Here is a 24,944-nt window from a genome sequence, read left to right on the forward strand (position 1 = left end):
TGATGTGATGATCATTTTCTTGTGATCCAATTATGCTAATAAACTCCAAAAACAGAGTTTAACATATATTAACTGTTATCTTAATTAAAGAGCAAAAATTTGCAGAAAATAAGTACACGCAATAATTATTTCACTCCTTTAATTCTTTAGGTGAAGATTGATGCTGCAAATCTTCTGCTTGTGATAAAGCAACATGATCTTAGCAAGTAACTTAAATTTTCTAGGTCTCAATTTCCTTATTTTTAAAATAAAGATAATAATACAGATTCCAAAGTGCTGTTACAAGCACATAGTAAAATAATGCCTGAAAAGTGCTCAGCAAAATGCTGTACATAAACCCAATATCCATCAAATAACAGTGTTTTCATTCCATTACTGTCGTTATCACCAACTATGTATATTATGAAACACGTGCTATCTTTTGACAGTTCTTTGCATTGTTTTCATAGGCAAACTCACCCTAGCCAAGTTTTGTCCCCACTACTTCATTGTTATTGTTTATGTCAAAGTCACAAATGACTTCCATGAAACCAAATTCCACGCACACCTTTATGACCTTGTATTTTCCTGTACTTCTTCCTCTCTCCATACTTAAAGCACTATCTCCTCTACGATCCTTTCTTCTCTATTGAACCTCTATGTGTTGAGGTGCTTCAAGCCTCAGCTTCAAGTCATCTTGTCAATATTCCCACAAAGTAACATTTCTAGCTAATTTCATGCAATTCATGGCTTTAAATACCAACTAAATAGCAATGGGTCCCAAATCCCTATCTTTATCCCTACACATTAACTTTCTTCTACCTCATGTCTCTGCACACATGTCAAACAAATATGTCAGACTTAACAAGGAAAAATCAGAACTCCTGGCCTAGCTTCCTAAGCCTACCTCAAGTATATCCTGTCCAAATCTTCTCTGTTTCATATCCTAGAATTACAACTTTTTAAAATATACATATAAACTGGATCTTGTTTCATCTTTCCTTAATGTCTTCCAATAGATTCCCATTATACTTTGTTTTAAAAAATCCAAATCCATTTCCCTGGTTTACAATGGACACTCCATGGCCTTTTCCTCTCTCTTTGACATTACAGTAGTCCCTCCTTATCCATGGGGAATATGTTCCTGAAACTACAGATAGTACTGAACCCTATATATATTGTTTTTTCCTTTATATACATGCCTATGATAAAGTTTAATTTATAAATTAGGCACAGTAAGAGATTAACAGCAATAACTAATAATAAAGTAAGGCAATTATAACAATATACTATAATAAAAATTATGTGAATGTGGTCTCTCTCAACATATCTTACTGTACTGTACTCACCCTTCATGTGATAATGTGAAATGATGAACTGCCTAGGTAAGGAGAGGAAGTGAGATCAATGACATAGGCATTGTGATGTAATGTTAGGCTACTTTTGACTTCTGGAGATATGTCAAAAGGAGGATCATCTGCTTCTAGGCTGCAGCTGACCATAGGTAACTGAAACCACAGAAAGTGACACTGTGAATAAAGGGACACTACTATATTTAATAATCCCCACCTCTGGTTCTCTACAATGCAGCAACATTAGCCTTCTTTGTATGTTCAAATACAACACAGTCCTAAACTTTCCCAGATTGTCACCTACATAGAGAGGCTGCTTCTACAGTAGCCACACAATCTCTTTATCATAAGTCTCTTCATAGTCATTGGAATTATAAATTGTTTAATTGCTTGTTTGTTTATATCCTCCTACTAATGTAAGCTTGATCAAGGTAGGGATTTTCAAACTTTCATTCATATCTCAAAGAACAGAGCCTAGTATTCAAAAGAATATGCTAAATGCATAAACAAACATATCCCTCTCTACAGCAGAAAAATAAAACTTGAAGAGCTAGAGCAAAATATTTCACGGGGTGGGGGGAAGATATGTAATCACTTTCCTTGAAACTTTGGATACATTTCAAAATAAAATTTTCAATTAATTAGTGTTTATTAAATTGTTAAATACTACCTGGAAACCAACAAAACATTAGAATGATCTCTAACATCAACCAGTTCTCAATTAAGTGAAGAGACAACAGCACACATGAAAAGTTACATGTCAGGCAGCAAATATTAAATGCTACATGATACAAATATGAATAAAGAGAAATAGTGTAAGATTCAAATACATTTATTTCACAGGATAATTACCAGGAATAGTGATTTTGTTTTCTTCACCAATTAAAGTGTAGCCAGTGAAAATTTTTTGAGAATTTTGATGCCCAACTGAATATACAATCTGGTAACAAAATTTTGAGAAACTCTAAAGAATTCCTTTAGATAATTCAAGAAAAATAAAACAAAAAATGTAAATGTTGCTCACTAAGAAAAAATAATTAAACTAAAGTCATTTTCTGAAGGACTAGTGTTTGGAACAGAAAGAAAAAAGCCTGTGCTGTTTTGGACAGAAATTAGCACATTTGGTTGTTCTGCCAAGTATATATATTTTGGGAATTATTTGAAAGCTAAGTGTATGTTTTATAGTTATAATTTTAAAATAAAATTTCATTCCATATTTCTAACTGGAGAGATTTCTGCCACATGTGTGTTTCCAAGAAAATTAAATTCCTTCCTCTAGAATAGCTCTCTCTACATTCATGACTTTTGTGGTGAATCTAAATAATGCAACTCAAATATAGTGATTTTTTAAAAAAATCATAGTGTAGGTAAGTTTGCCAGATTAATTTCTTCCTTGTTAGGAAGGTCTGAGATAGTATAGGGTCATCAAATACCTGGTAAAAGGATGTTATTACTGGGGAAAAGGTCACAGAAAATGAAAGTGTAAAAATAAATGTTACCTACTTTATTTTTTTGCAAATAGCCAGCCTGGATATCCACCAACAGCAAAGTTCTTTATTCTAAGAAGGCAGGGAGGGTCAATGTAAGTAGAGCCTATCAGCAAAAGACAAGAGTCCTCAATTCTCCCTGAAAACAACTCAGCATGATGTAGTCTTGAAGTCATCCTGTATGGCCATATCACCATGGTAACCTCCAGCTCAGGCTAGATGATGTCTGCAGAGCAGTAAGAACATTTCTTTAAAGAGAAGAATGCATGTAGGTCACACACACACAAAAATACAATGCAAGGGAATAAGAGATTCATTTATGGGGAAGTGCAAGCTGCATGTTGTAGCATGCAATATATGGACAACAAAACCTTTCCGAGTCTTTTATTATAGGAGACAAGCAAACATTTAACCCAGCTACTGCAACCGGGAGCATCTCTGAAATGGCAAGAAGGAAATAACCATAAAATAAAATGTGAATAATAGGGGGAAACTTCTCCTGGCTATATAATCCAGAAAAGTATCTTCCCATCTACAACCAAGGTGGGAGAAACTTCATTTCTCCTTTCTGGAGGTACAAAATACCCTTTGAGAAGCCATACATATCTATGCTCAGGTATTATTATGTAAGGCATTAGTGAAACACATCTGCATGTAAGGAAAGCTGTACTTCACTTATTAGCTATAATGCATGCATCTATATGAGAAATCAGCACAAACAAAAATAGAAATAATCATAGCACATGCTTTCATAATGCTTATTGTTTAGTAGACACTTTGAATATATTCATTTTTGTAATTCTTGTATCAATCTTGTAGTATAGGTGCTATTGTTTTCTTTCTTTTACAGTTAAAGAGCTAAAACACAGATAAGTAATTTTTCCAAGGCCACACAACTAATAAATGACTGATCCAGAATTCAAACTGAGACAGTGGCTCCAGAGTCCGTGTTCTTAACCACTGTGATAAGACTGTATTACCAACACAGAATTCCTTTTTCTTTAGGTACAAATGATAAAATGCCTCAAGTCTGCTTTTGTTAGTTACCTATTGCTGTGTAACAAATGGCTGAAAACAATAAGCATTTATTATCTCAAAGTTTCTGTGTCAGAAATTCAGGAGTAGTTGGGCTGAATGGTTCTGGCTCAGGGTTCCTTACGAGGTTGCAATTAAAATGTTGGCGAGGCTATGGTCACAGAAAGGCTTGACTGGGGCTAAAAAATCTGCTTTCAAAATGGCTCATTCTCACAGCTGTTGGTAGGAACCCTCATTTCCTTAACACTTGGACTTCTGCATCTAGCAGTTTGTTTAGCCTAACAAAATGGCAGCTGGCTTCTGAGATCTTCTCCCAGAAGAGAGAGCAAAGCAGTAGCCAGAATGTCACATACTGTCACTTCGGACATATTCTACTGGTCATACGGAATCCCATATATTTATGAATGCCATAAATATAAGCAGGGGATCATAGAGAACCATCTGGAAGACTGCTGACCCTAGCTGTAATTTGAACTTCTTTGATTAATGTAAAGCAGGGCTGGGACTAAGGCAAGGAAAGCAAAGTGTCTAGGGGTCAAAATTTAAGGAGGCACTCATTCTCAGGTGCCAACCCTATACTTGCATGATGCGGAAAGTGAGTACTTCTTTATATTTTGCCCCTTAGGCTTCTTGCTTGCTTCATCATAGTACCAGCCTTGGAACAAAGGATAAACACTTTTCTGAGTTTGAATGTACTCTTTTCCGTATTATTTATTACCATTTGTTCCCACCCTTGAGAAGGCTTTCCAGGTGAAATGGAAACTGGTGCTCAAACTAGGAGAGCAGGGAGAGATTGAAGAAAGAGGCAAATTACTCAGATTGGTAGGTGGTAGTTTTAATAAGCAAGGGAACTTACATACACAGCCTGTCTCTGTCAGCTGCAGGACGAGTAGATCTCTGCATCCCACAACAAAAATCATAAATGTTTATATAAAGGGGCTAACTGGGTTCAGTCACATATATGGTCCGGATAGTCTCAACAACACATTGCTCTCTCTAGGCTGTGTCCTTGAATATGGCTCTGGCAGTGGGGATGGTGGAGGAAAGTGGAGGGCATGAGGAGCCTCCAGGTGCCCAGCTCCAGCAGGTCAACTGGCAGTCATGTCCTCTGGATGACCTCCTCCAACAAATACAAGATTGGAGTCATCACACATTTACCTAGTAAAGTGTTTATCTTATAATTTCGCTTGTCTTTAAATTTTAAAGATATTAAGCCAACGTTCTTGTCATAATATTTTCGTGCTGCTTTCTGTCTCTAACATGAGGAATTTCTAATATTCATAGTTCTTTAACTTGTCTTATAAGACTAGAATGGAAATGCTTTTTTAAAAATTTATTTATTTATTTATTTATTTATTTTGAGAGAGAGAGTGAGCAGGGGAGGGGCAGAGAGAGAGGGCGAGAGAGAGAATCCCAAGCATGCTCCACACCATCAGCACAGAGCCTGACATGGGGCTTGAACCCACAAACCGTGAGATCATGACCTGAGCTGAAACCAAGAGTCGGGCCCTTAACCTCCCTAAGGTAGAGTCCCTCCCTAAGGAATGGGGTGAAAACCTCAGGACAAGGGAAGGCAATCTGGCTATGTGCACGTGCACAACATTCCTCACGACTCTGTAACACAGACCACCCATTCACACTGTATGTTACCATGTATGGGAGACAAAGGAGAAAAAACTGTACAAAAGGCAACCATCTGCTGTGCTCAGGGCTCAGCCTTTCACGTTTTAGCCCAGTGAGCCCATGCTGGCACAAATAAAGCTGCTTCCTGGAAAGAAAAGCCTCAGTGTCACTATTCTTTGTGTGTCTGCTCCAAACCAACTGAGCCACCCAGGTGTGCCAGAAGTGGTTTTTTAAAAGGGATCTTAACCTGGGGCACCTGGGTGGCTCAGGTGGTTAAGCCTCTGACTTCAGCTCAGGTCATGATCTCATGGTTCATGAGGGAGTTCAAGCCCGGTGTCGGGCACTGTGCTGACAACTCAGAGCCTGGAGCCTGCTTCAGATTCTGTGTCTCCCTCTGCCCCTTGCCCACTCCTGCTCTGCTTCTCTCTTTCTCAAAAATAAATAAACATTAAAAAAAAGCAATCTTAACCTGGAGTCCCATGAATGCTTGAATATTATAATATTTGAGTTATATATATGCCAGTTTTTCCTGGGTAGCAGTACACAATCTTAACCAAAAAAGGTTAAAACTGCTTCTTCATCATGAATTAAAGCATTATTTTTTACAGACTTTGTGGTTTGCTCTCATTTGTCCTATGAAACTCAATTATTTTTATATGCAAGAATGTGATTTTCATCACTAATTGCTGCTCAACAATAAGAACTAAATTTTATTTCTTGAATTTAATTTTGTTGTATTGAACTTTATGAAAAAGATTTACATAACAAAAAATTTAAGTACACTAAAAATTTGTATTTTTATGTATATAATTGTATAAAATGAACACCAAATGAAATAATTTATCCTTACTCTAACATCAACTTCTTTTTTCACTCATTTTCTCCTAGTCATAGTCTAGCTGCACAGAATAAATCACAGTAGAGATACATTTGCTTTGTTTCTCACTAAACAAGAAGGATATCTAAATATTTTTTCTCTCTATGCTCTATGCACCTCACCTTACCACTCAATTCTTAAAAGTATCAGTTCACATTTTTTTTAAGGTTACTTATTTGAGAGAGAGAGAGAGCAAGAGAGCATAAGCTGGGGAGAAGGGCAGAGAGAGAGAGAGAGAGAGAGAGAGAATCCCAAGCAGACTCACAGCACAGGGCAAAAACAGTCAGGTTTGCCAGACGTGCATGGCAAAAACTCACAAACCGCAAAATCATAACCTGCGCTGAAACCAAGAGTCAGATGCCTAACTGACTGAGCCACCCAGGCACCCCTCACATTTTGTTTTTAAAAGTCTTTTTATTTCAGAAAATTCTAATCATATGCAAATTTGGGGACACTGGTAGAGTAAATTCTGTGTACCATTACCCAGCTACGAGAATTTTCAATCACTTTATAAATTCTGAATCAGAAGCTATTTTGCAGAGACATTTCATCTTTTCAAACCTCACTAAATTATGAGATTAGATCTTTAAATTACAATCTTAATTTTTAAAGCATTTCACAACTCCATGAGAGATGTTCACGGTGTTCTGGTACATTATAAGGTAGCCTGCATCACCTTGGGAAGGATACTTTCCATGGACCAGAGTTGACAGAGACAAGATTGAACCAAACATCTTTGAGTTACCCAAGAGACTAGACTGTGTTAAAAATTTCAGACTGTTATATTAATTAGATACAAAATCATATTATAGGAGGTCAAAAATCATCCTAAATTGACTTAAAAAATAGCAAAGCCTCAAGAATAATCAATTAATGGTGGCTCATCTTTTTCATTTGCTTCAATCATTGTTAAGAATGTATTTTTAAAGAAAAAAAAAACTTAGAAGTTTGTAAAATGATAAATCTGAAGAAAAAAAGAAAAAGCCAAAATGCATTTTGTTATCTGAGACCTGGGGAGAGGAGCTATTGACCGCTGAGTTCAATTAAGTTTCAGAGAATAAAGTCAGAATTAGCAAATCCTTAACAAGCCACTCTGGCAGGAAGTTAATTTTTGATTAAATGACATGATTATAGAGTGAGGTAGTTTAATTCAGAGGGAGATACTGGAGGGCATCCAAATATATTACTTACTTATTTCTAAGAATTAAAGAACTTAAAATAGCATAATATGATATTTAAACAGCATTGAAATAACAACTTAAAAATTGGTAGCAACTAGATCTCTGGCTAAATATTAAAAATTAGTGTGGGTTTGGCAATGTAATTCATACTAATGTATTTTTTAAACTTTTGTTTCTAATATTGCAAAAATTTTCCGTTGCTAATTTGAATACATGTATACATGAAAGAGGTCACAGTGAAGCCCACACTTCAGAGAGAATTGATAGTAGTAATGAAAAGAAAACAGGACTAGGTATGAAAATATAAAGAATGTACCTTCAGCTCTTTCTCTAAATGCTTACATCTTTGGGCCTCAAAATCTTATTTTTTTAAAGTTTATTTATTTATTTTGGAGGGGGCCAGAGATAAAGGGAGAGAGCATCCCAAGCAGGCCCCATGCTGTCAGTGCAGCCCCCAACACAGGGCTCAGTCCCACAAGCTGTGAGATTATGACCTGAACTGAAATCAAGAGTTGGACACTTAACTGACTGAGCTATCCAGGTGCCCCTGGGCTTCAAAATCTTCAATGTAAAAAGTATTGGGCTAAACTAAGTTAAATAGATGATTGATGATTAAGCTAAAATTTCAAATAAGAAGATTCTCTGTCTCTCAAAACAAATAAATACAACTTAAAAAAAAGAAGAAGAAAAGCAGCGCCTGGAAGGCTCAGTCTGTTAAGTGTCTGACTCTTGGTTTTGGCTCAGGTCATGATTTTACAGTTTGTGGGATCAAGCCCTACATCAGGCTCTGTGCTGACAGCACGGGGGTTCTTGGGATTCTCTCTCCCTCTCTCTCTGCCCCACTCCCCATCTCTCTCTCTCTCGCTCTCAAAATAAATAAATAAAACTTAGGGAAAAAAATAAGATTAATATACACAATATGAAAAGATGATTAATCTTATAGTTCTATTTAAGCTTCTCTTTTCAAAACCAAATTTATAGATAAATTCTATTGTGACAAAAGTATTACCTGTCTGTACTGAACTGATATGCAGACAGAAGGGAAAAAGTATGTTACAGTATGATAATGTTAGTATATGACATCACTGTCTTTATACCAAAGAATAAAAATACATATTCAACATAAACCGATCTAGCATACCTCACTTATTATTAAAGCTGTACTAACACCTCTTAATATACCTCTTTTGCAAATCCAGTTAATAGTCTTCATTTGGGATGCAACACTTAATTAATTGAGTTATCGGACTTTTGAGAAACAATTGTGACTAGCCTGGATTATTTGACACATTCAGGGACAAGGCTTATTTTATTACAGATTCTGGGTAGGAAGCAGAAAATACTCTAGGTCTATAGTTATTAAAGTGTGGTCTCTTGCTCAGCAAAGACCTTTGTATCCTGCTCCCATATTTAATATATCTTGTATATGTTGTGTGTATATATATATGTATATATATATATACACAATACATATATATATATATATCTTGTATATATATATAGTATATATATATCTTGTATATATATATAGTATATATATATCTTGTATATATATATATATCTTGTATATATATATGTCTTGTGTATATATATATATCTTGTATATATATATCTTGTATATATATATATCTTGTATATATATATATCTTGTATATATATATATCTTGTATATATATATCTTGTATATATATATATCTTGTATATATATATATCTTGTATATATATATCTTGTATATATATATCTTGTATATATATATCTTGTATCCTGCTCCCATATTTAATAAATCAAAAATTCTGAGAATGGAGCTAGGTAATCTGTGTTTCTATAAGTCCATCATGTCCTTTTGAAGGACACTAAAGTTTGAGAACCATTGCTCTAGAGATCTTATGTAAGAATAAATTAAATACATGTTAGGAAATTACAGGATCATTAAGAAGTCTGTAGGAGCAAGCTCTGCACTGTGCCTCCAGAAATTAAAAAAACAGGATAGAACTGACCCACTGGGGAATTACCACCTCTGAATCCACGACTGGAACAACTGATTTCAAGAACATAAACTCCAACTTCAGGGGACATTGGGATGTTGACATTAGGGAGCCATCTTTACCGTCTCCCTGTGTGTGCCTCAGTACCAGAAGTTGGAGGATGGAGTCTGAGAAGCAACAGTGGAAGGATCTCATCTCTCCATGAGTTTGTTTCTCACAGAATAACAGTCAAGGGAGACACAAAGATTGCTTCTACCTCTCAAATCTCAACACGCAACCAGAAACAAAGCTACATGGGCATAGGCTTAGTGCTACCATTGCCATGAAACAGGCAACAGAATTAAATCACTGGTTGGACATGATGCATCCTGTTTTAAAGTATGTAACTAGAATTTTCTAACTGTTATTGTTTGGTTTTATCATTGTATTGAAGCATAACTTAAGAAATACTAAGGAATAAAGGTTTAGAAGCAATTCAGATATTTAAAAGGAATTGCCATGAATTTGTTACATGTCATTGTCTTCATTTATGAATTTATACACTTGTATATTTATTGACTAGATTGAACAAGTGAAATAATGCACAGCTATACCCTCGGAAATACATGTAAGCAATTTATATAGAGATGACACATACATAGATACAGAGCAATAACTTACTTACAATTATAGAATACAGTATTTTACTCTTTATATACTGTAACTGAGGTAGAGTATAATATATTCATTTTCATGTGAAGAAACCCAGTCTCAAAATTATAAAATTCCACATAGTTACATAGCTGAATAATAAGTAAAAGAATGCATGTCTTCTAACTCCTGGACCAGTGTTTATTCCAACACATTTTAATGCCATGTCTATATGTCCTCTGAGAATTTTTACAGCACCAACACAGCATGACAGAATAAAATGGGTACTGAGCCAGGTCAGGCAAATAATATGAGTATAGGGTAAACCAGAGTGAAGCCCTGGGCTAGGGAGGAGTTTTAAATAACAGATCAAAACTAAATGAAAATATTGAAAATCTAATGCAATTCCAAGTATATTTATATATTAGTCAAAAACAAGTTTGGCTATGCTGAGATAACAAAGAAACTCAACGTCTCTGTGACCTAAAGCAATAAATGTTTATTTCTTGCTCCATTGAGGGATGCATGGAAACCCTAACCTGGTATATCTTCATTCCAGGAACTTAAGCTGACGAAGCATCCATTAACTATTGCTGATCATCAAGGCAGAGGAAAAGCACACTCTAGAGAGTCTTTTCCTGGTATTTAGAGGACACACATCACTACTGCTCACACCTCATTGACCAGAATAAATCACATGATATCACCCAACTACACAGAGCTAGGAGAGGTACAATCCTCTCTCATGCTTGCAAAGTAGAAAGATAGAAATGTGTGGTGAATAGCATAATGATTACCACAATGTCAAAGCCAAATTAATAAATAAAGCTTCTGGGGCACCTGGGTGGCTCAGTTGATTGAGTGAGTGACTTCTGTTCTGGCCATGATCTCATGGTTGGTGAGTTTGAGCCCCACATCGAGCTCGCTGGTGTCAGCACAGAGCCTACTTCTTTTTTGGATCCTCTGTCCCCACCCCCCCTGCCACGCACACATTCTCTCTCTCTCAAAAATAAAAAATAAACATTTTTAAAAAATAAGTAAATAAAGATTTTACCAAGAACTTGGAATTGAAGGTCAGAGCCATACAATTAGGGTAGTGGAAATAATATCAGTGAGTAACTGTTTTTTCAACCTGGTCATGGAGAAGCAGAAGTCAGTCTACAAAGAAAGAAAAAGTAAGGCAGATGTTCACAGTAAACCAGAGAAAAGTGACAGATTAGGAGTTCTGTTGGCTTTCTTGATCTTGCCTCTAGTCATTTGAGAGCCCTAGATGCCATTTTCCATTGGATAAATCAATATGTATCATCAAATTTCCTGTTTTTCCTAAATTTGCTAAAGTTGATTTTTGTTGTTTGCAATCAACAGAATTTTTTTCAAATATTTTTTTAAAGTCTTTTTATTGTTTATTTATTTTTTGAGAGAGACAGAGAGCACAAGAGCAAGTATAAGTGGGGGAGGGGCAGAGAGAAAGGGAGACACAGAATCTGAAACAGCCTCCAGACTCTGAGCTGTCAGCTCAGATCTAGACACAGGGCTCAAACCCACCAACCATGAGATCATAACCTGAGCCAAAGTCGGACGCTTAACCAGCTGAGCCACCTAGGCACCACTCAACAGGACTTTAATTAAGGCAATGATACCAGTTAATTCTTTAATATTTCTCTATCAAGTAAAATATAATATAGACTCTAACACGATATACAGAAGTAGTTTCTCATATTAGAGGGCCTTGCTTTTTCTTCCCCATCATATAACATACGGAGACACAAAATTATTTTAGACTTGGAATTACTATCACGATACTAAAAAAAAGTAAGATGATGGTATTAGAGAATTTGGATCTTTTTCTCAAATTTAAAAAAATTGAATCCCATTCATCTAAGCAGGCACTAATGAAAACGAATTATCAGTTTTGTTAAGTTTTTTTGGCCAAAAAAGAAACAAACAAAAAACAATAAAATCCTTTTTTAAATTTTTTTGATGTTTATTTATTTTTGAGAAAGAGATAGCATGAGTGGGGGAGGGGCAGAGAGAGAGGGAGACACAGAACCTGAAGCAGGCTCCAGGCTCTGAGCTGTTCGCACAGAGCCGGACGTGGGCTTGAACTCATGAACCATGAATTCATGACCTGAGCTGAAGTCGGACACTTAACCCACTGAGCTACCCAGGCACCCCTAAGATCCTTTTTTAAGAGCTGAAAAAGTGCCAAATGAACAAACTTAATTGATTAAATTAAAATTTTAAATTATTAAAATAAAAATCATATCAGCCAGAGACTAAATTATTAGAATGTATAATGATATTGAGACAGAGAAATAGAAGATAAAGCTTAAAAAGGAGAGAGAGGCAAACCAAGAAACAGACTCTTTTTTTTTTTAGCTTTATTAATTTTGATAGAGAGGGGCAGGGAGGGACAGAGAGAGGGAGAAAGAGAATCCCAAGCAGGCTCCACACTGTCAATGCAGAACCTCACACAGGCTCAAACCCACAAACCTTGAGATCATGACCTGGGCCAAAATCAAAAGTCAGACACTTAACTTACTCAGCCACTCAGGCACTCCCCCCACCTTCTTTTTTTTAACTTTATTTATTGATTTTAAGAGAAAGAGAGAGAGAGAATGAGCAGGGGAGGGGGAGAGAGAGGGAAACAGAGAGAATCTAGAAACAGACACTCAACTATAGAGAATCAATTGATGGTTATCAGAAGGGAGGTGGGTGGGGGGATGGGTTAAAAAGGTGATAGGGATTAAGGAGTGCACTTGTGATGAGCACAGGGTGATATATGGAAGTGTTGTATCACTATATTATACACCTGAAACTATTACACTGTATGTTAACTGACTGGAATTTAAATAAAAAATTAAAAAGAAGAGAGGAGAGAAGAGAAGAGGGGAGGGGAGGAGAGGGGAGGAGAGGACAGGACAAGAGAGGAAAGAAGAGAAGAGATTTTTTTAAGATCCATAACATGAAACATTCAGGAACAGTTCATATCAACACTACATTTTCTTAAGGAAAACTGTTTCCATACATTCTCCAGTTGGAAAGTAACAATTCTGGGAGACAACCTTTGTTTGATTAATTTTATAACCAAGAATATTATTTGGTTCATAGTTTGAAAAAATTAGAGAATCATGGTTAGAGGCTGTTGGATAATCCAAACTGTCAGTTTGGTTTAAACATTTCTGAAAAAACAAAGTAATTTGACCAGAACTGCCAAAAATATGCCAACTACTTTAGTGCATGCTTGAATAAACATGAAACAGTATTTGAAAATACTGATTAAAGATAAGATTTTGTTATATATTTATTAGATTCCATTCAAAAAATTTTTATCTTAGTAGGAGAGACAATAATGCTTTTAAATATCAAATAATGAAATCGGTTTCTTAGAAAATGTAACATAAATAAGAGTATGATATTAATTATACAAAGGTTAAGTTTAATGATCGGAAGTAGAACACACTGCCTACCATAAAATAGTGATTCAGGGGTGCCTGGGTGGCTCAGTCGGTTAGGCGTCCGACTTTGGCTCAGGTCATGATCTTGCAGTCTGTGAGTTAGAGCCCCGTGTTGGGCTCTGTGCTGACAGCTCAGAGCCTGGAGCCTGTTTCAGATTCTGTGTCTCCCTCTCTCTCTGACCCTCCCCCATTCATGTTCTGTCTCTCTCTGTCTCAAAAATAAATAAATGTTAAAAAAAAATTTGTTTAAAGATAGTGATTCAATAATTATATATTCTTGTATAATCCCTTAATTTTCAGTAGCAAATCATACTTGTCTATACACAATATTTTAAAATATTTTTCTTTGCTATTTACATAGGATATTAAAACTGTGATTTTTTATCACTCATAATCTCTAGTCTCAAGTAGATTAAAAAATATTAACTGGCCATAAACATTAGCAGATAGCGACCTGGTGATGAGTGGTTCTCTGCAATGTGGTGGTATTGATTTATTTTTAAAATAATTGAATGTCTACTGAGTGCCAGACTTTAAGTGCTTGGGATTCATCTGGGAACATGACAGGCAAGGTCTTTACTTTAGAAAATGTTATGAACTAGTTAGAAAAATATTCTAAAACCAAAAAAAAATGTATGTATGACATAAGGGCTATGAAGAAAATTTAAATTGAGCAAAATGACAATATAATACATCTACATCACTTGTCAGCACTCAAACTGAGTACTCTAACCACCTCTTAACTTCACCTCATAAACTTGAGATTGCAGGGTCTGTAAATACTTTTAGCATATGTACACAGCAATAACTGTTTTTCCACACAAAATCATCCACAAACTGGAGGAATAGTAACTTTTAAAATATGTTTTACAAATTAGAAAACAACAAGCTTCAGCCACCTTAAATGGCTGGCCCGGCTCAAGTAGCTGGGACTTGAACCTAGGTGCATCGAAGAAAACTTGATTAAAATTATTTGACATGGCAGGCAAATGATGGATATACATGACTATAGCATAGCCCTGACTGAAGAGTGTTTCATCCAGGATATAGTTCACCATCCTTAATTGCTGGGTAGAAGTAGTCATGCTTCATCAAAAATAACCTACAAAAAAATCTAACCGTTGGAAAACATGAGTGTGGAAATAAGTCAAAGGGTTGGTCTCAACGTCATTCTTCCTTCTAGTAAATGTCTACCTCCAGAAGCCATGAGAGATTGCATGCAAAAAAGATTTAGGTCATCTATCTTAATCTTTAAACTTCCCTGTTATAATTTACAGACATTATCAAAGGTGAATGGGAGAACCAGAGAGTGAGCTTAAGACAGAACTTTTGCAGGGACTTCCTTGTTTTCCCCACGCATGACTGACACTCACTGGATGGGTTCCCCACAGCCCCGGTAGTCATAAAAAGAGTCCTACTCGGCATTCCATCAAGACAAGGCAAGTGGCTCTTTTTACCAGTTTAAATGTGAGTTGATACAAGTAGCTTCTGGGGAACATCGATGTGCTAAATAGCTTTTGGAGAAACGGACTTAAAAAGCTAATTGAGAGGCAATCCAGTAGATTTCTCTAGAGGTACACTAGATAGATTGTCGAAGTGACAAAAAGAGTTGCTAAATACCTGGAGGGATCATCTTCTAAATGAGATTCAAAATGGAAGTGTTCATGTTGATGCTAAAAGGCCTATTACTGGTTAGTGTCCATAGCAGGACAGAACAATTAGGAAATTTAGGAATAGCTTTCATTTGTGCCTCCAATAATGTAGGTAAGGTTTACAAATCAAGTTCTTCCTTGCTTCAATGAATTCATGTTTATTAATAAATACAAAAGTATTTGAAGTATATTTGATTGTATTGCACTCTATGCCTCAGGGAAATCTCTTACATATATATCACTAATTGAAACATTACCAATTGCATAAAATAGCATTTAACCATTAGAATCAAAATAATACAAAGGGAATCATTCATTAATTTTTGAATTCCATATCTTTACTCTCCTCCCAGAATTTTCTAATGGACAAGGTCAATTACCTTGGAGAATATGCTTCTACACTGGTTTTTTGTACATAGGACTCTGGTTATTGGAGGAGATCATTTAGAGGATGTGACCACCAGTTGATTCCAAGCTGGACCTAGACAATCAGGTGCTCCTCACCTCATCCTCTGTTTTTGGAATGTGTGTTCTGCCCAACCATTCCATAGCTGGTGCCATTTCAAGGATGCAACCTTGAAAGAGAAGTGCATTACTGAGAACATCTAGACATGATTAAACCCAGTTAGGGTCTCTTTATAAACTTTTAAGAGGCTTGTGCAGAGATCTGCTTGTCTTGAAGCCACCCAAGACAAGTTTCATAGATAAGTGCCCTTGCTTATTAAAACTGCCCCTGCCAATCTATAGTTGCCTGTCTTTCTTAGGTCTCTCCTTGCCTTTCCTGTATGGGGGCCAGTTTCAGATTTCACCTCGGAAATTCTTGAGGTTTTGAACCAACACCACTCAAGCAAAGTGCTAGTAAATGAAGACAAGACCCCAGTAATATCTGTGACAATCATATTTGCAACATTTCCCTCCAAAGCTCCCATCCAATCCTAGCATAGGCCAGACCCTATTGTGGAGCCTATTGGGCTCAGAGGAAGTGGCCATGTATGTGCTATGAAGGTGGAATGTAGGGGATGTAAGTTCATCAGACAGCCCCAACACAAGGCCCCTGTGTAAGCACCTGGTCCCAAATCCAGAACTGATATTCTCCCAAATTCAAGCTCACTGATTACAATGCTTCGGACATGAGAAGCACTCAATCAATACTTGTTTAAGTGTTTAATTAATTAGCTAATGATAAAGGTAAGTGGGAGAACCCAAAAAAGTAAGCATAATCATGTGACATTTTAAAAGCAAGCAAAACAAAAAGCGTCAAGAAAAATGGAGAACCTTCTATTTAATATGCCTTTGATAAGTCATATAATATGCAACATGTTAAAACTGACAAAATCTTAAGACAACAAGGGAGTCTATGAGTGCATTAGATCCACTCACTTCAAAATTCATTTTGAAATTTCTAAGCTTTCCAGCAAAATCGTCCTCTCATCTTTTCTTGAAAATAGCTACACATATTCCTGAGCAAATTGACATGAAAGTTTTATAAACCTAATGGTGTTGGATATAAAAGAGATGATTAATCACTATGTCACTTTGAAACTTAATTTTTCTTACTTTCACAATATATTGTTTATAAGAACTGTTTCATTTTTATTTTTCTCAAAATTGTAAATATAAAAATTAAAATCTTTTCTTTGTAGAAATTTTGGGAAACTGTGGAAATCTTGAAGAGAAAAAGACAACTTGTGTTCCTATCAACCTGCATCCCAGCATTAAACTTTCTTTAATATTTTGATATATTTCCTTCTGGACTTTTTTAATTCACAAATTTAAATAAAATTAAGTTTATTTATTCAGTGTGTGTGTGTGTGTGTGTGTGTGAGTGTGTGTGTGAGTGTGTGTGTGTGTGTGTGTGTGTGTGTATGAGTGGCTCAGTCAGCTGAGCATCTGACTTTGGTTTAGGCTCAGGTCATGATCTCATGGTTTATGAGTTCAAGCCCCATGTTGGGCTCCATGATGATGGTGTGGAGTCTGCTTAGGATTCTCTTTCTCCCCACTCCTCCTGGCTGCCCCTCCCCTGCTCATGATCTTTGAAAGAGAGAGAGAGAGAGCCTGTATATATACATATGCAATGGAGTACTACTTGGCAATGAAAAATAATGAAATCTTGCCATTTGCAACAACGTGGATGGAACTGGAGGGTATTATGCTAAGCGAAATAAGTCAGTCAGAGAAAGACAAATATATGATTTCACTCATGTGTGGAATTTGAGAAATGCACCAGATGAACATAGGAGAAGGGAAGGAAAAATAAGATAAAAAGAGAGAGGAAGGCAAATCATAAGAGACTCTTAAATACAGAGAACAAACTGAAGGTTGCTGGAGGGGAGGGGATAGAAGGATGGATTAAGTGGGTGATGGGCATTAAGGAGGGCACTTGTTGGGATTTGTTAGGACCATTCCAGGGAACTAACACACATGTGAACAAATTATGATTTATGTAACCATTCTCAGACACACAGGAATTTTTCCCATTTTTTTCTTTTGCTATCATAAGTAAGGCTAGAATCCTTGACATTCATTCATTCATTCAATAAATATTTATTAAATACCTACTATATGCCAGATACTCTTGCAGATAATTGGAGGTACAAGACATCAGCACAAGATAAAGATTTCAGTCCTGTTATCCAATGAAAAATACACATGATAAATATGTAAATTATAGGGTATGTTAGAAGATGTTATGTGCAAAGTAATAAGAATAGAATAAGGAAGTTTGGGATGTAAAGGTGGGATTTGCAATTTAAATAGGTTGGTTAGGGAAGGTCTTACTGAATAGTTGACTGTTAAGATGGATGAGAAGGCAGTGAGGGAGCTATCCACAATTATCCCAGAAAGAACTTCCAGATAAAGGAAAGGGTCAATGTAAAGTGTCAGCTTCTGAACATGTCTTTAGGGATAAATTCCTAGGAATGCAATTACCAAGTCAAAGTGCATGGATATTTTTAAACCTCTTGATAAATATCATCTGCCTGAAAGATTGCATCAGAATAGACACTCACTAGAAACGCATGAGAAATGACTTCCCAAATTAAAACACTATATACAATTGTTTTTAACTGCTATACTGAAAGGTTAAAACAAAAACTAAAAAACAAAATCTGTAATGATCTGAAATGTGCATTTTCTTTTTTTTAAATTTTTTTAACATTTATTCATCTTTGAGAGACAGAGAGAGAAAGAGCATGAGCGGGGAAGGTGCAGAGAAAGGGGGACACAGAATCCAAAGCAGGCTCCAGGCTCTTAGCAATCAGCACAGAGCCCAACGCGGGGCTCGAACCCATGAACTGAGAGATCATGACCTGAGCCGAAGTCGGACACTCAACCGACTGAGCCACCCAGGCACCCCTGAAATTTGCATTTTCTGATGAGAATTTTTTTTGTATATGTAATAATCATTTGTAGTTTTAAGAAAGGCCTATGTTTTGAAGTGTATGCTCTTTTCAATATTGAGCTGTGATCTATAACCTTTAATATGTGGTACAAACATTTTTTTTCCCATTTGGAACTTGCCTTTTAAGTTTGATTATGTTTATTTTGACATGCATAAATATTTTTAAGTTTAGGTAGTAAAATATATACTTTTTTTTCTTTATGATTCATTTTGAGGTAATGTTCACTTATTTCCTATCTCCAAGAAAAGGTGAATAATCTAGTATATTTTTTCTAGCTGTTTTATACCTGTTTTCAATTAAGTCCATTTTGCAAAGACACTTACAACTTTTCATGAAAGATGACTGGAATCTTAACATTAGTTAAATATGTGTTTCTTGAAAAATTCAAAATTCAAATGCTCCTCTCAGGTAAAATATTTTGAAAATAGAAACAGAAAATTCAGCAATGATAATAGTTAAAATATATCAGTCTAGATATTTGTTTCAAAATTTAACTCTGGCTGTGCTACAAAGTGTATATAGTTGAGATATATTAGCTTTAAAATAAATGTTAAAATTATTCTAACAACACATTTTTAATATCTAATTCTACTTGTAATACACACTTTTCAATATTTAATTCTATTTATAATTTATCATCTTGTGTAAACACACACACGTGCACACACACACACACACACAGAGCAGATAATATGTATTGACAATAAACAGAGCAAAATGTGGAGCAAAATGAAATGGATACATCAAACTCAGGGTAATCGAGTTACCCTGATAGAGCATTAAATTTAACACTGAGCTTCCTGGCTTAAAAAATATTTGATACAACAGAATCAGGTCTACCTCTGCTATCACAAAACAAGTGGCCCACAGGGCTTTTGTAACCTTTGCTTGATTGAATTACTGCTACTGAGAGGTTCAGTGAAGCATTTTCTACTTCATAGCAGTCTCCATCATTCTGATATTTATAAATATCAAAGAGCAGCAGGCTGCAGACAAAAACTTGCATTGGAAGAACGCAGCTTTTTCAAAATATCCAATATAAATTTATCTACGTATAAGTTCCTACTAAAATGTCAACCCCCTTCTAGGTTATCATGTTTGCAGGGTTTTCTAATTTCTCATACTCAAAATAAATAAATAAATAAATACATACATACATACATACATACTTCAAAATGTTCAGAAGTGTTAGTCATTCAAGATTTTCATCTGTTTATATGTGCATTCAAGTATTAGAAACGTGTTCATGTGATAAAAAAATAAATGACAAAATAATCAACACTTATTAACTCATCTATAATCATTTTCTCTGGATTTTTTTTCTAACTTTGGGTTTCAAAAATAAGTCGGAATCCCATTTACTATACTCCACATATTATTTCAATTTTATGTTATCTTCATTGTATGCATAAACTTGTGCCAAAAATTCTTCTTGTTCAAAAGGAAATTTAGGCTCTCCTCTAAATTATGTGACTTATGGAGGTCCTATAAATATTTACACAAGTTTTGATTATGTAGGTGTAAACTTTGATCAGTGAAGATACTTGATGGACTATTTTTAATTCTTAAATTTCTTCCATAAATCGGTAAAAGAACATATTTCTAAATGATTTTTAATTCCTTGCCAGTAAAACAGTACCTTGTACTCCCTCTGCTGGCTTTGGATGGCACTTTAACTTAAAAAGACATTCTTATATTTGCATAATAATCTAGCATAAAACAACAGAAGCACTTAGAAACATTTTACATTTTACATGACTTCAACTATGATATAAATTCAAGTAAAAATATGTATATTTATCTCCTATCAGACTTAAAAATTATAGTTTAGTGTCATAAGAATATTGAAGGAATAGTAACATAAAATCACAGTAATCAATACAGTTTGAGGCAGACACAAGAAAAGACAAAAAGATAGTATAGAGAGTAGAGCATCCAAAACGCATCCAAAAACGCACTTATTAAATTTTAGGAATTTAATAAATGACAAGCAAGACAATTTAGTCCAGTTTGGAATGAGTTTCATAACAATGTATGTTGACATAATGAGTCACATTTTTGGAAGAAAACAAGGATAAACCTCTACCTTTTACTCCATACAAATGGAAATTCCAGATGCAATTTTAAAACTTTAAAAATAAATGTTAAACCCATACAAACACTAGAATAATGTCAGAGAATTTCGTATCTCTAGATGGGGAAAGTCTTCCTCAACAACACAAGAGATTTAAAAGTTAGAAGGAAAAAGGTCATCATATTAAGCTGCATGTACATTTCATAAGAGGAAAACACCATAAACAAAGTCAAAGGAAAGTGATTAGGAGCAACTATTGCAACAGATATGATAGGTAAAGGTACAAATGCCCTATTATTTAAAGGCTTTTACAAAGTAGTGAGAAAAAGAAAAGGAACCTGAGGGAAAAATAAACCAAGCCTTTTGCTAAGGAAATTTACAGAAGAAACCCAAATAGTCAACAAGCATCCAAAAAACTACTCATCCTCCTAGTAGTCAAGGAAAAGGAAAAGGAAAATGAGATGCACAATGAGAGTTACAAACCATTAACAGGATAATGATGTTAAGCCCTGTCAAACTGGCAAAAATTAAAAATACAAAAACATACAGTACAAGCTGCTGCAATGTTTTAAAAAATATTTGACAAGTCTTTAAATCAAACACACACACACACACACACACACACACACACGCATACACACGTTTGACACAATAATTCCACCTGGGGAATCTATCCAACAAAAACAAAAGTGCCAACATCTAAGGCCATATATCTAGTGACATTTAATGTAACAAATGTTGCAAAAACCAGGGAACATTCAAATAACAATCAAAGATAAAACATATGGATAAATGAATAAATGTTGGTACAATCATATTATGCAATTATTTAAAGGAAAGATATATAGAAAGAGATCAGAAAGAAATATGTATCGATCATATTTAAGGTGAATCATGATAAATCATTACTAAAAGCATTAACAATACCCCATTTATGATTTTTTATGTTTGTGTGAGCATAAAAGGCATTGTGAAAGTAAAAGAACTCAGCCTTTTATAGTAGCTACCAAGGGGTAAGAATGAAGAGGGTGGGGGTAAATTTTAACTTTTTATTTATATATCTTTGAATTTCTTATTAGTTAAGACAAGTATCAATATGTCTGTAGGTTGCTATTTAAAAAAAATAAAATTTGAATACATGAAGTATTCGTGTCTTTCAGGAAATAAGGTACATTCTGTACATATTGAAGTCATAGGGTCTATCTTTTTTTTTTTTTTGAAGTTTATTTATTTATTTTGAAAGAGAGAGCATGCAGGGGAGGGGAAGAGAGAGCGAGAATCCCAAGCCAGCTCCGTACCATCAGCGTGGAGCCAGATATGGGGCTTGAACTCTCGAACTGTGAGACCTTGACCTGAGCGGAAACCGAGTCAGACACTTAGCGGACTGAGCCACCCAGGTGCCCCTAGGGTCTATCTTAATTTCTCTTTTTCTTTTACCCCTAAAGGTGAAAGAGGCTTTAATCACCCTGCAGTGTGTGTCCATGTAATCTGGGTGGAGAGAGGTGACAAGTAGCCCGGGAATTTCCAGCATCCAGCAGGGGAACTACAACACCCCAAGTACACATAGTTGGAAAAACTCCCCAAGGAATGTTGAAAACAACCCTCTAATCCCTCACCTGTGCTGAGAACTACAGCTTTACTGATTAGGTAGTGAAAACCTTCTCTTCAATTTCTTTCTACCAGTTTCACTGGGGACTGGCTGTGATCGCAGGTGCCAGCAATACTGACTCCCAAAATGGCCTCCAAATTATTCTGGAAAAATACCGCAGCGTTTTGGTTTTTTTTTCCTCAGCTTTGGCTGCACATTAAAATCAACTGGGAACAAACAAAAGAATACTGTACTCAAGCTGATTGGATCAGATTTTTGGACTCGGGGATTGCTTATACTGTGCTCATATTTTTGAAAAGCTCTCCAGATGATTCTGAAGCAGAGTGAGGGCTGAGAACTATTAACAGGGTAAGTACTTTAAACCTGGTGGTAAGATGGTAACTGGAATCTGCAGCTTGCCTCAGCCAGGCAGCCTAAAGGAGAGGAGATGGTTATGGTGCCAGGTAGAAAAAAAAATAAAAACCTGGAACTCTAGATACACTGCTGTATTTTTTCCATGCTTTCTTTAAAAAAAAAAAAAAAAAAAACCTAGCTTTGTTGATTTATAATCTGGGGCTCTTATGAATAATGTTCACATGTTCATACAAGTCTTTGTATGAATATAGGCATTTTTTGGTTCTTTTTAAAAGTGAATATTTTGGAATAGACTCACCAAATTGTATGGTAGGTGTATGTTTAACTTTTTTAAAACTGCCAAATTTCTCCAAAGTGTCTGTACCATTTTACATTTTCACCAGTAATGTTTGAAAGTGTTAGGAGACAATTTTTATGTCTCTTTCATGTTTCTCCACATTTGCCAGCAGAAATAACTGCTCTTTTGTTTCAGACTATCTTTTTTTAAAGTATGTTTGTATAGCGAACCTCCTTGAAAAAGCCAAGAGAATGTTTGTTTACTCTCTAGTATAATAAAAATACTATCTCCCTCTGGGGCAAAGGTCAGCAGATTTGCTTGCAGCCCAATATAAAAGATTTATATTTCCTAAGCTTAGGGCTCTTCAGGTGTGATTTTAAAAAAGAAAAACAACAGTACACATAGCATCCACCCAGCTTTCATTGCATCATTCTGTGGGAATTAGAGCTGGAGGAACTGGTCTAAGAAAGCAACCTGGGCGCACCTGAGTTGTTCAGTCATTAAGCAGCCGACTCTTGATTTCAGCCCTGGTCAGGATCTCACAGCTCGTGGGATTGAGGCCCGCAGTGAGCTCTTTGCTGACAATATGGAGCCTGTTTGGGATTCTCTCTCTCTCTCTCTCTCTCTCTCTCTCTCTCTCTCTCTCTCCCTCCCCCTCTCCCCCTCCACCCCTCCCCCACTTGCGTTTTCTCTCTCTCTCTCTCTCTCTCTCTCTCTCTTTCTCAAAATAAATAAAGATTAAAAAAGAAAATAATACTCTGGCTTCTGCTAATATTATAATAAACCATCCTTTTGTCTCAGAGTCAGGGGTCTTGTGTCTTCTGCCAGCATCCACAAAATGTGCAGATAACTTGTTAGCTTGCAAGTAGGGTAAAATCTCAGACCTTTCCATTTTTGGCAGAAGATTCCAGTTTGTTCACATCCTCATCAACTTTCATATTGTCTTCTTTGGATTTTAGCCATTCTAGTAGATATGACTTAAAGTGAATTTCTATAATGACCAATTATACTGGGCATCTTTTTGTGTGCCTATTGCCATCCATATATCGTCTTTGGTGATGTGTCTATTCAAATACTTGGCCCCATTTTTACTTGGGTTTGTTTTCTTATTATTGAGGTGTACGAGTTCTTTGTATATTCGAGACACAAGCTCTTTATCAGATATATGATCTTCAAACTCTTCAAATACCCCCCACTTGTGACTTGTGTTTTCATTTTCTTGATGATGACTTCCCAAAAGCAAATGTTTTTATTTCAATGAAGTAGAATTTATCAATGTTTTCTTTTATGGATCATAAACTTTGCCTAAACCAAGATCACAAAGATTCCCCTATGTTTTACTCCAGAAATTTTATAGTTTTAGCTTTTACATTTAGGTCTATGAGTCATTTCAAGTTTTATATAGATCAAGGTTCGTTTCTCTTTGCATAATGGATATCTTATTGGTCCAGCACCATGTATTAAAAAAACAATGTTTTCCCCTTTGAATTATCTTGTCACCTATGGGAAAGGAAAAGATCTTTTATGCCTGCGTCTATTTCCGGACTTTATGTTCTTCCATTCATCTTTATGTCCATTCTTATGCCAATAGCACAGTGTCTTGATTACTGTAACTTTGTAGCAACCTTTGAAATCAGATGGCTAACTTCAAATTTTTTTGTTTTTCAATGTTTTCCTTATTCTAGGTCTTTTACAGACTATTCTGCTTTAACAATAGTGTCAATAGGCCAATTTAGGATGGCAGGTAGGAGTTGAAGTCGAAGTTATGTTCAAAGGGTTAAATAAAAAGAGATGCTATGTAATGTGTTGGACATTAAGACCAGGAACATGTGTACATGAATCTGTTTTGCACAGGGTAAGTTATTTTCCATTTGTTATATCAATGAATCGGAACCTAGTTTTATTGACAATTTGGTGATCTCTCCTCATTCTGATATTTTTGGCTGCTCTAATAAATTAACTACTTCCA

General features: G+C 35.6%; 1 long non-coding RNA gene across 1 annotated transcript in view; it reads left to right on the forward strand.

The window, feature by feature from the left end:
- The window catches only part of LOC132694014 (uncharacterized), a 32,937-nt gene extending 32,623 nt beyond the window's left edge, over window positions 1-314 (forward strand). The window contains exon 3 of the long non-coding RNA XR_009617116.3: window positions 151-314. This is a non-coding gene — a long non-coding RNA (uncharacterized LOC132694014). The remainder of the gene's footprint in view (window positions 1-150) is intronic.
- Window positions 315-24,944: the final 24,630 nt, after the last annotated feature.

The sequence above is a fragment of the Panthera onca genome, chromosome B4 (genome assembly GCF_046562875.1).
Source record: "Panthera onca isolate mPanOnc1 chromosome B4, mPanOnc1 haplotype 2, whole genome shotgun sequence".
In the NCBI taxonomy this organism is placed as follows: Eukaryota; Metazoa; Chordata; class Mammalia; order Carnivora; family Felidae; genus Panthera; species Panthera onca.